This window comes from Pteropus alecto, unplaced genomic scaffold, assembly GCF_000325575.1.
Source record: "Pteropus alecto unplaced genomic scaffold, ASM32557v1 scaffold3, whole genome shotgun sequence".
Lineage (NCBI taxonomy): Eukaryota > Metazoa > Chordata > Mammalia > Chiroptera > Pteropodidae > Pteropus > Pteropus alecto.
Window position 1 is genome coordinate 64,796,222 of NW_006442484.1, and position 10,785 is coordinate 64,807,006.

Genomic DNA, 10,785 nt, shown 5'->3' on the forward strand with positions numbered 1-10,785 from the left:
CACCACTTGCTTGTACAAGTTTTGAAGGAAGTAGAAAGGCTACTGGTAATCTAAGCAAAGCTTACAAATTCAAGTATCCATTTTACAGCCTAAAGTTTACAAGTTAAAGGTATTTTTCCCTTCCTATATTCTAAAGCAGTTTAAGATTTCAGGCATTGTTTTCAACCAACCAAATTGTTTATAAATATACTGATAATATCAGGGAAAGGCTCATGGGAAAAGAGTGATCCAATTTCCTAATCTTAATTTTGTCTTGCTCCTAAGGTTAATATAAGGACTCAGAAATTTTTCTTCTAAGAATCTGCTGCCCTTCTCAAATATAGTTCTGTTCTTTAAAAACATCCTGCAAAAGAAGTGAAAGTTCAAATATTAGCAATTTAATTGTTACAGGCAGAATACCTTACAGTTTCTTCTTTTATAACAGTTTTGTTTAGACATAATTCACATAGAATACAATTCACTTACTTAAAGTAGATAATCCAATAGTTTTTAGTGTATTCATAGAGTTATACAATCATCACCACAATCAATTTTAGAACATTCTCAGCATCCCAAAAAAGAAACTCCTCCAGTACCAGTCACTCCAAACTCTTCTCTCTCCAACCCTAGAAAAACACAAATTTATTTTCTTTTTCTAGATTTGCCTATTCTGTACATTTCATATAAATAGAATTACTTAATTTACAGTCTTTTGTTACTGCCTTTTTCCACTCAGTTTTCAAGCTAATGAAGTTGAGCATTTTTTCATATATCTGTTGGCTGTATGTCTTCTTGGGAGAAGTGTCTGTTTGGGTCCTTTGCCCATTTTTTAATTGGATTGCTTGGTTTTTGTTGTTGTTGAGTTGTGTAAGTTCTTTGTATATTTTGGATATCGGCTCCTTATTGGAGGTGTTGTTTGCAAATATCTTCTCCCATTTGGATGGTTGCCTCTTTGTTTTATTGATGGTTTCTTTACTGTGCAGAAGTTTTTTGTTTGATTCAGTTCCATTCATTTATTTTTGCTTTTACTTCCTTTGCCTTTAAGGTTAAATTCATAAAATCCTCTCTAAGACCAAGATCCATAAGTTTAGTACCTATGTTTTCTTCTTTGCAATTTACTGTTTGAGGTCTTATATGTAGGTCTTTGATTACTTTGAGTTAATTTTTATATATGGTGATAAATAGCAGTCTAGTTTCATTCTTTTGCATGTGGCTTTCCAATTTTCTTAGCATCATTTATTAAAGAGAATTTTTTTCCTCCATTATATGTTTCTAGCTCTTTTGTCAAAAATTATTCGCCTATATGTTTGTGGGTTTATTTCTGGGTTCTCAGTTCTGTTCCATTGGTCTGTGCATCTATTTTAAAGAGAATCTTAAAAGTAGCAAGATAAAAGCAGTTAGTTACATACAAGGGAGCTCTCATAAGACTGTCAGCTGATTTCTCAAAAGAAACTTTGTAATCTAGACGGGATTGGCCGGAAATATTCAAAGTGATGAAAAGTAAGATTACCCTACACAGCAAAACTATCATTTAGAATCAAAGGACAGATAAAGAGCTTCCCAGACTAGAAAAAGCTAAAGTAGTTCATCACCACCAAACCAGTATTACAAGAAATGTTAAAGGAACTTCTTTAAGAAAAAAAAAAAAGATCAAAAATATAAATAATAAAATGGCAATAATTACATATCTATCGACAATTACTTTAAATGTAAATAGATTAAATGCTGTAATCAAAAGATATAGGATGGCTAAATGGATAGGAAAACAAGACTTTTATATATGCTGCCTACAAGAGACTTCAGATCAAAAGACACACATAATAAAGCGATTAAAAAAGATATTTCATGAAAATGGAAACAAACAAACAAACAAAAGCTGGGGTAGCAATACTTATACCAGACAAAGTAACTTTAAAACTAAGGCAATAACAAGAGACAAATAAGGACCCAGTAATTCTACTTCTGGGTATTTATCTAAAGAAAACTAAAAAAAAAAGAAAGAAAGAAAAAAAGAAAACTAAAACACTAATTCAAAAAGACTTATGCATCTGTATGTTCATTGAAGCATTATTTACAATGTAAGCAGTCTAAGTGCTCACCAATATGAAATAGTACTTAGCCATAAAAAAGAATGAAATCTTGCCATCCACAACAATGTGGATGGACCTAGAGGGTAGTATGCTGAATGAAGTAAGTCAGACAGAGAAAGACAAATATCATATAATTTCACTTATATGTGAAATCTAAAAAACAAAACATAAACAAACAAAACAGAAACAAACTCATAGATACAGACAACAAACTGATAGTCACCAGATGAAAGAAGATTGAGGGGATGGGTGAAAAAGGGGAAGAGATTAAGAAGTATAAATTGGTAGTTACAAAATAGTCACAAAGATGTAAAGTATGACATAGGAAATACAGTCAATAATATTATAATAACTATGTATAGTTTAGGATGGGTACTAGATTTATCATGGTGATCGCTCTGTAAGTTATATAAATGTCTAATCACTATGTTGTACATCTGGAACGAATGTAATATTATATGTCAATTATAATTGAAAAATGAAAAATTATTTAAAAAATATATACAGATGACAGATAGATGGATGGAAAGATGGACAGACAGATAGATTTTCTAGCTCTGTACGCTGAGAATGCCTGGGTGTCCATTTTTAAATTGGGTTTTACTTTTAGTTCAGAAATTCATTTCATATCTTAAATTCATTTGAAAATTTCTCCTGATGCTTCTCTGCTACTTAAAGGGTATTCTTTATATTTTTCACTTACATATTTAAATAAGTACTGCATTTATTGAGGATCTAATATGTGCCAGACTTACGCTAAATCCAGAGGCTAAAATCTCAGCCCTTAAGTAATTCATTTATCTCCTGGTTTTCTAAGGAGATAATTTGTAATATAATGCTATAGATGCTATTGTTGACTTCACAGTGGGAGATTTAAATGGCTCAACAGTAAAACCCTTGCAAGGATATAGAAAAGAATGTTTTAATTAATGTTACAGAGGAAATACAATGGAGCCCACGTTTTTTTTGGCTCACGTTTGGGAAAAGTCAAACTATACAAATTATACTTCTCATCAGTCAACATAGGACAGAGAACACTGATGACATCAGGCATAAAGATAGCTGAGTAAGAGATACTGAGATAGAGTAGAGCTAGCATGGTGGAGGACTGGCTAAACCTCTTAGACAATATAATGGATAGAATCTCTACTTAAAGTGATCATTCAGAAATTCCAGGTTTAGAAAGCATCAGTGCTTTTGCAAATAATAATAAGGGAACTGATCTCAGAAGCTACCTTGCATCCTAACCAGATCTGCATTGCCCAAGAACAGAGTGGATAAAAGAAAAATAACACTTTACTACACAAGAAGGTAGATTAAAACAAGAAATTTAAGAAAACACAACTTAGCCATTTGTAGCTAAGAGTTTTTACCAGTTCTATGATGGAGAAGAGATGGAAATAAATATCAGAACTTTCTGCATATCATTTTCCTTTTTATTTTTTTATTTTTTAAGCAAGGCAACCTTTGGTCGACCTCACAGATTGCAAGGACCTTTTCAGTTTACAATCCCTTATTTTTTTTATTTTTTACACCCACAGCACCTGGTCTTCCTAGGTGGTCTCCCATCCAAGTACTAACCAGGCCTGATTCTGCTTAGCTTCCTAGATCAGACGGGATCAGGCTTGTTCAGAATAGCATGGCCATAGACTGCATATCATTTATGATTTGTTGTATACAGATATGCTTGTGTTGACTGCATATGGGAGCTCTTTTATATATGGGTTTTAGCCACTTGGATGGTTGTTTTGCTGTCTTCATGATGTCTTGCTCTAAAGAAGCATTCTCATTCTAGTTAAATATGTGGATCTGGTGGAACCTGCCAGGGACAGTTAAAATTCTAGTACCCAAATGGCTTATTTACACTGTTTTTACTCCACCAAGGGCCTGAGGTGGCTTATATAAATAATACAATAAAATAGAAAAATAAAAAGTAAAAAGTAGTCACAAATCTCACTGGCAATAAACCAGAGTACTAACAGAATATTAATAAATCTGGAAGGTTTTTAATAAATATTTAGATATGGCACTGATGATAAAGTGTCAACTGTGAAGTAATTTGTTTATTGATAGTATGCAGAGAGTTTGCTTAAGTTTTTTGCATTTCCTTACCTTGAGTATTATTTTTGTTCTGGATACCAAACACTACTTGTTTTTTATTTTCTTTGTCCTGAACTAATATTTTAAAATAATATTTATATTTTTCTAATTTAAGAAATAGTACATTGTAAGAAGTAAAAATATACAGTAAAGTATAAAGAAGAAAATAAAATTTAAAGTCCCCTCCCTTCCCAAATCAAAACTAGAAACAATAAAAATGAAGAGGAATATTACACTACTCTAGAGTGTGAACAAATTTTTTGGGAAAAACACAGAGGACAAGGCAAGTAATGTTGATCTGAGAATTGGAGAATGCAAGGTGGTGACAATTATGCTGGGTTTTGAAAAAGGAATAGGAGATTGCCTGGTGAAGGTGCAGGGAAAGGCATTGAACATGAAGAAAATAATTTGTAGAAAATGATAGTGCTTCTTCTCCCAACCTCTACCCTCCTTTTTTTAGAAAGAAGAAATTTTGTAAAGGGTCTGGTATATTCAGTAAACTGTAAGAGGCTCAGTGTGTCTGGACTCTAGGAGGTAGACAAAGGGTAAGTCTGGAAAGACTATGAAGATCTTTGTTCATAAAGCTAAGGAGTTAACCTTCATCCTATAGGATTATCCTTAGAGGTAGGTAAGGTAATGGACAACTGGAAATATGAAATTGAGCATTAGCCTTTTAATTAGAAATTGTTACTTATCCTAATTGCTCACCAGATTTTCTTCTTCACTTCCATTTTTCTATTACTGAAGTTTTGTGGCCAAGAGAAAAGAATCTTTAGAGGGAGATGTAGGAAAGACAGACAATGGCAAAAAAGATTTCTTACAGATGCCCTACATAAAAACTTGGCAAAAAGAATGTGTATGAGTAATCCTTAGCTGTGAAACCATTCTAGTAATAGTTTGTGTTTGATGCCTTTTCCGAAAGGCATTTATTTTTGGTATATGGAAAGATTATTCTGTAATATTTGAAAGAGAAAAAACCTCACATATCTGGTAGTTTCATTTTTTAATTCTGTGCTTTAATAAGAATAAATGTATAGAGCTGATTTCTGGATAATAGCAGATACACACTGAAAAAAATGATTAATATGAAAACTATATACTGGAAGACAATCCCCTCCAGGAGAAATGAGTTAGCCAGTAGAAGGCAATGATGATTCTGAAGCAAAAGAATATTAAAGATGCTGGAGATACTGGATAAAATAGGAATGTGGTCTGAGATGAGCTGCCCATGATCAGCCTTCTTTTAAATTGTTATTTTTATAACTGAAACTTGGATTTCTCTCCATAAAAAAAGAGTGGGTGGTCATCTTGATTTTTGAACATTTTTGAGACCAAATTTAGACAAAGATTTTTTTCTTAAATTTGTTGTATAATTTGATTTCCTTCTGCAAGCAGGGTTTTAAAATTGGTCTTTTAATTGAAAGAAAAAGGAATATATTCAAATGAAGATGTTAAATTTTTAAGCATGATTAGTTTCATATTTAGAAAATAAAAACATCACTTTTTAGCTTTAAATATCTAATCAATTTTAACTAGGAAAAGTCTAGATTAAGAAAGAAGTAAGTAAGCTTTGACACAGATTTTTCTATACTTCAAAAGTCTCTAAAAAGAATGAATATATACTTATCTCACACAGGGTGAAGGTTGTGAGGATGAGTATTACAGTAGTTGTAACACTCTTGAAATTATTTGTGTAATTTCCACAAGCAGATAGTCTAGTGCAGTTATTTAAAGGTCATTATGAGAGGCCAGATAAATATTTAACAAAAGCCAGAAAAACTAGAATGCAAGGCCATAAGACAGACCTATTGTCTAACTTCTGTGTATTTCAATGTTTATGAAACAGCCTCAACAACTAAGTGAAAAAAATGTTGACATGCTTAATAACTAGAAAAAATATTTTAAAGGTTTCAAACACTTGTAGAATGTGCAGTAAAAAAAATTATTTTTTTTCTTATCCCCAAGATACAAATAAGCCTTTGCAGGATCAAATATTTTTGCTTTTTGTGTCCTAAATTATCTGGCTTTTCACTTCAGTGGCTAATAATTGAACATCTTCTGGGTATTGCAGCATACGATTTAGTCACTTCTCTAGATATTATAAATCTTTCTGTGGAAATAAGATTTTCAGATATTACATAATTGTACATGAAATAATTAGAAAGAAATACCTTATGCCTTTGTCATTTCAACATTAGGTAACTATGTTACACTCATACTAAAATACAGAGCTTTTAAAAATTAATACTGATGTAGCACGTATACAAAGTTATATACCCAGATGGACTTGATGAATACTTATTGATTGATTAGTAACTTTGATAAGTCACAGTATTTCTGAATAAGTTGTAAAGTGTAATCAGATATTTTGGGGGATCATAAAGTATAAATTGTATATTCTGATCTCATATTAGGATATAAGTGGAAAAATATCTTGCTTCTACATTCTGGCTATGAACAGTGGGAATCGTGACATTAAGAAGAAAAACATAAAAGCCAATCATTTCTTTTCTACGAAATTTGTAACACAGAACTCAAAATTATACAAATTGCTTCAACTATTTCACAAAATAATTTTAAATAGCCACTATATTTCCACTAATATAAAGTGATCTATCACTGTAGAAAGGCTTTTTCTGAAATATTTCTGTTTTCAACTTGTGTTCTTTAGGATAAAAAATGAAGCCTGTCATTATATGTTATTTTCTTAATATAGGAAAGTCAGTGATGTAAATAAATAGTAGAATTTTAAAGCTAAAAGGAAACAGGGATAGCTAGTCCAAACTTATTTTACAGATGAAGAATTGAGGCCTAGAGAAGTGAAATGATTTGTTCAAAGTCACAGAATCGGTAGCAGAGTTGTTCCTAAAAATTTGGTTTCCTGCTTTAATATTTTTTCTCCAGTACACCTAATTGTTTCCTTTAATCACAAATGGGAGATATTTAGATGATTTAATGATGTAGTCCCACCTTCTCCCATGATCATAGGTAGGAAAGGATTATGCAATGATAGTTTGGGGCTTAGCATTTTAACCTTTGGGTTAAAACTCGATCTGGTTTTAGGTTTCTGTCTCTTTTCAAAAATACAGCAGTACCACCTTGTGCCCCTGTTCCATCCATATTTTATTCCCTTATAAACTCAAACTTATTGTCTGAGTTTCTACTATAACTGTTAATTTTGAGATTTGATACCTTTGAGATCAAGGCAAAGCAGTAATCTAAATTAGAATTGAAGTACATCTGAAAATGTTGCTGGTTATTAATAATTAGCTATGGCAACGAGCTATTGGTTCTTTTATTAACTTCTAGATACATAGTTCTCTTGGTATAAGGGATTCTTATTTTGACATAAAGCTTTTCCCTCCTGCTGGGATAGGTGGTGAAGGAGACCAAAGTTTTGTCACCCTAAAACTGCCTTTTAGGATATTATGAAAAAAAGACTTAGAACATACGACCTTCTCCTTTTCCTGTTCAAGAGATTCAGATGGAAAGACCTTCTCCAGGATGGAAATCTTAGCTTATTCACCTTAGCCTAACTTGAATTAAGTATGGTAGATAGGATGACAGGACGTCAACCAGGGTACTGTTAACTAGAACTTCCCTTGTGTCTCATTGTTTCTGGGTTGCCTAGCAAAAATTTACCTGCCATATATATTTCATTCTTCCTCTACTACCTGTAAATTGCCTATTTCCTTTGAAATCTCAGACCCTTGTACTCCCTTTCTTTTGTCCAAAATGATATATTTATATATCCCCAATTTTGCCTGTTTTTGGAATTTTCATGCTTATGTGAATTCCTTGTACACATGTATTAAAATTTACAAGTGATCCGCACCTTTATTATGGCATACTAGCTTTGTATGATGTGGTACATGCCTACCTCTCTAATTTGATCTCCTTTGCTCCAATAAACTGGCCTCTTTTCATTCCTCAGACATACCAAGACACTGCAGCAATAGCAATTAAATTTCATGATCCCTACAGTGGCAATCTTGAAAGCATGTTATCTCTTTGAAGGCTCATCACTCTGGGGACTTCAGTGACTACAATGAGCACAGTCTATGTAATGGATGTTGTGCTGAGCTCCCCAGATCCACCCTTTAGGATCAAAGCACAACCTCTCTCAATTGCTGGAAAATGTGGCTGACAGCTGTCAGCTGGGTCCTGTCTTTGGGGCTGCTCTTGGCTAAAGACAGTTCTCTAGCCCAAGATCACCTACCTTCCCTATGTGCAGCAGTATCCAATGACTGGTTGATGTGAGTGAGCATATAAGGACCTGGCTCCCTGACTCAATTTTTAGATAATACTAAGGGGCCATCCCTCAGAGCTGTCTGCAGTAGCAAATCTATTGCACTCCTTCTCCCTCTGCCTGATCCTGTGACCCTCAATCTCCAGAGGGATTGTTCTTAAGAGCACTACCCAATTATCTCCTGCATGCAAATCTCAGAGTTTCAGGGTCTGCTCCCCTGTGAACTGCCCGCCTCCACTTGTATCAACCAGGTAACATGTGCACGAAATAAACCTTTGTTGCAGTAAGCTGCTGAGATGTTTCTTATTTTTATTTTTTGAGATGTTTTTTATTTTTATTTTTTAAAACCTAGCTTATCTTGACTAGTACAGATACCAAACCTTGCCTGCCCTGCCAATCCTTTGTTCTCACCTGAGGTTGTCTTTTATTGTCTGTCTCATCTTAGTAGACAGATCACTAAGTTCTAGTTCTTCTCTGATGTTCTTTTCACAATGAGTTAACAGCTATGTCCCAATGGAGCAACTAAAGAGAGAAGAGGTTGCCTATCTAATTGTCTACTAATTATTCCTACCAAGTCAGTGGCATATATTTTTTTCTTAGGACCCTTTCTTCTTTTGTATATAATTTATCACACATTTATAATATATATAAGGATACTTGTTGTTTCTTAGGAAAATATTTATGAAAATAAAGAGAATAAGCAAATATTTGATCCCAATTTGAGAATGAAAAACAGTATACTACCAATTAATAAACTTCGTGTACTTTAACATACTTAAAATCTTATTTCTTTGAGTGCCAGATCTTATTTCTTGAAAATCAAATGGTAAAACAATATAAAATAATTTCTTATTTTAGGTCTCTTGGGCAAAACAAAATATAGTAATAAAGCTAATAAATCAAAGCATATACTCTTCCTAATTTTTTTAAAAAGGGATTTTGTTATACAGAAAAATTTCTTTCTGTCTGAAAGGTATACAGTATAAAAATGTTTTCACTAAAAAGAGTGAGAATCCTGGGCTGGTATTACCACAACCCCTAATTACAGAAGATATTCAGTATGATAACAGCGACTAGTTTAAGGTATGTGATTTATTTACATCAAGTTCAGATAAAGAGATAAAAGGGGACTTGAATAAGCTAGCAGAGCATGACTTCAGGACTGTATCTGTGAATGTATCTTTGCCACAATGAAAGACCAGCAAAACCAGCCTTCAGAATAACCCTTCTGCTTAGTAGAAGGGCTAGCTAGACTTCACCTCTAAGATCGCCCTCCCACGCAAATTTTCCACCTCGCAGCTAAGAATTAAACCCAGACTTCCGATCATGGCGCCACGAACGTCACTTTCTTCCTTCTTCCAAAGCAAAATCCCATCCAAGTCGGCCTGATCCTACAGGGTTGTGTAAGGGCTGCAGGGCAAGGTGGGGTGGGGGCGGGGGTTGTGTGGAATCCCTACTCCTATCTCGATTGCTTGGGGTTTTGCAATTCAGAAAAGCCTACTAAACCGATCCTTTCCAGATTCAAGAAAGCTTCCAACAGGACCTTCTGATTTCCTTGGTTGCGAAGACTCGATCCCACTCTTTACTCTGAGGCAGCAACTCCTTAGTGCAATTTTCCTTTCACAAAAGGAAGTCCCTAAGGCCCCCAGCATTTGTGAATATAAGGCCCAACCTCGAAGTGAAAACCGCGCAGCACAGATATGCACATAAACAGCAAGACGGTTTACAGAATTTTAAGTTTTCTTTCTGGTTTTGCATCCTTTTAAATGTTCAGTATTCCTGTCAGCTGAGACGGGTTACCGGAATGTGTGCTTGACGAAATTAGGACGCCGGTAAGAGCAAACATATCAATTTAGGGGTGGTTTTTCCAATTCCAGTTTTTGTTTCAGTCACTGAGGGGAGGCCGAGGAGGTCAAGGTCTCAGGTTCTGGGAAAGGCGTGTCCGTCTGGATTCTTAAGGCTACGGAGAAGCAGGATTTGGCTTCAAGAAACAATGGGAGCAGTTCGCTTCTCAAGCTTTACTTGCAGTCGCGGAGGAGACCGCGACGCCTCAGTCAGGGAATAAATCACCCATCTCGGAAGTTTGCCAAAGGCAAGACAAAAAATGTGGACACACACACACACCACACACACACACACCCCCAATCGTGCGCACATGGAAGATACGTGTGTATGAAGGAGAAAGGCCATTTCTGCCCATCACAGGCTGCCCGCCCCACCCTGCCCTCGCTGGTTCGGGTGAGACGCTCTACGCGAGGGCTGACGAGTCCGCCCCAGCAAGCCCGGGAGTGAGGGGCGGGGCCGGGCGGGGCCGCGAGCGCGCAAGCGCAGTGCGAAGCTTGTCGCGCCGCCGCCGCCGCCGCCGCC

General features: G+C 35.1%; 1 pseudogene; it reads right to left on the reverse strand.

Annotated features, from left to right (window-relative positions):
• Positions 1-3,601: 3,601 nt before the first annotated feature.
• On the reverse strand, positions 3,602-3,720 carry LOC112470511 (annotated as a pseudogene).
• Positions 3,721-10,785: the final 7,065 nt, after the last annotated feature.